General features: G+C 47.5%; 1 non-coding gene across 1 annotated transcript; it reads left to right on the forward strand.

Annotated features, from left to right (window-relative positions):
• The first annotated feature begins 1,198 nt into the window (after positions 1-1,198).
• On the forward strand, positions 1,199-1,273 carry Trnas-aga. Its single transcript has one exon. It is a non-coding gene; the product is annotated as a tRNA-Ser (tRNA).
• Positions 1,274-1,816: the final 543 nt, after the last annotated feature.

Consider the following 1,816-nt stretch of genomic DNA (forward strand, 5'->3'; position numbering starts at 1 on the left):
ATCTTCCCTCCAGGGGTTCCTATTTGAGTTCATGAAGCATCTCTATAATACTTATGTGCTGATCAAACTTACTGGTTCCAGAATGAGATTTTCACTCTGCAGCGGAGTGTGCGCTGATATGAAACTTCCTGGCAGATTAAAACTGTGTGCCCGACCGAGACTCGAACTCGGGACCTTTGCCTTTCGCGGGCAAGTGCTCTACCAACTGAGCTACCGAAGCACGACTCACGTCCGGTACTCACAGCTTTACTTCTGCCAGTACCTCGTCTCCTACCTTCCAAACTTTACAGAAGCTCTCCTGCGAACCATGCAGAACTAGCACTCCTGAAAGAAAGGATACTGCGGAGACATGGCTTAGCCACAGCCTGGGGGATGTTTCCAGAATGAGATTTTCACTCTGCAGCGGAGTGTGCGCTGATATGAAACTTCCTGGCAGATTAAAACTGTGTGCCCGACCGAGACTCGAACTCGGGACCTTTGCCTTTCGCGGGCAAGTGCTCTACCAACTGAGCTACCGAAGCACGACTCACGTCCGGTAATCACAGCTTTACTTCTGCCAGTACCTCGGTAAAGCTGTGAGTACCGGACGTGAGTCGTGCTTCGGTAGCTCAGTTGGTAGAGCACTTGCCCGCGAAAGGCAAAGGTCCCGAGTTCGAGTCTCGGTCGGGCACACAGTTTTAATCTGCCAGGAAGTTTCATATCAGCGCACACTCCGCTGCAGAGTGAAAATCTCATTCTGGAAACATCCCCCAGGCTGTGGCTAAGCCATGTCTCCGCAGTATCCTTTCTTTCAGGAGTGCTAGTTCTGCATGGTTCGCAGGAGAGCTTCTGTAAAGTTTGGAAGGTATGAGACGAGGTACTGGCAGAAGTAAAGCTGTGAGTACCGGACGTGAGTCGTGCTTCGGTAGCTCAGTTGGTAGAGCACTTGCCCGCGAAAGGCAAAGGTCCCGAGTTCGAGTCTCGGTCGGACACACAGTTTTAATCTGCCAGGAAGTTTCATATCAGCGCACACTCCGCTGCAGAGTGAAAATCTCATTCTGGAAACATCCCCCAGGCTGTGGCTAAGCCATGTCTCCGCAGTATCCTTTCTTTCAGGAGTGCTAGTTCTGCATGGTTCGCAGGAGAGCTTCTGTAAAGTTTGGAAGGTAGGAGACGAGGTACTGGCAGAAGTAAAGCTGTGAGTACCGGACGTGAGTCGTGCTTCGGTAGCTCAGTTGGTAGAGCACTTGCCCGAGAAAGGCAAAGGTCCCGAGTTCGAGTCTCGGTCGGGCACACAGTTTTAATCTGCCAGGAAGTTTCAAACTTACTGGTGATAAATCTCTGAATTGGTTCAATGTCTTCCTTTAATCCAATGTCATGCAGATCCCAAACACTCAAGCAATGCTAAAGAATGGGTCACACTAGTGTTGTGTCCTTTACAGACAAGCTACACTTTCCTAAAATTCTTGCAATAAACCTATTTGGCCATTTGCCTTCCCTACAACCAATTTTGCTTGTTTCATGTCTTACTGCTTTGCAACATTATGGCTAGGTATTTAATTGACGTGACTGTCAAGCAGCATACTACTGATGCTGTATTCAAACATCATGGGATTTTTTTTCCTTCTCATCTGCATTAACCTACATTTTTTTATATTTACAGTAAGCTTCCATTCATCTCACCAATCACAAATTTTGTCTAAGTCATCTTATATCCTCCTATAGTCACTCAATGGCGACATTTGCTCATACACAATAGCGTCATCAGCAAACAGCCTCATAGTGCTGGCCACATTGGCTGTCAGATCCTTAATGTACACTTATTAGCCAAAACATT

The sequence above is a fragment of the Schistocerca americana genome, unplaced genomic scaffold, assembly GCF_021461395.2.
Source record: "Schistocerca americana isolate TAMUIC-IGC-003095 unplaced genomic scaffold, iqSchAmer2.1 HiC_scaffold_37, whole genome shotgun sequence".
NCBI classification, from domain to species: Eukaryota; Metazoa; Arthropoda; class Insecta; order Orthoptera; family Acrididae; genus Schistocerca; species Schistocerca americana.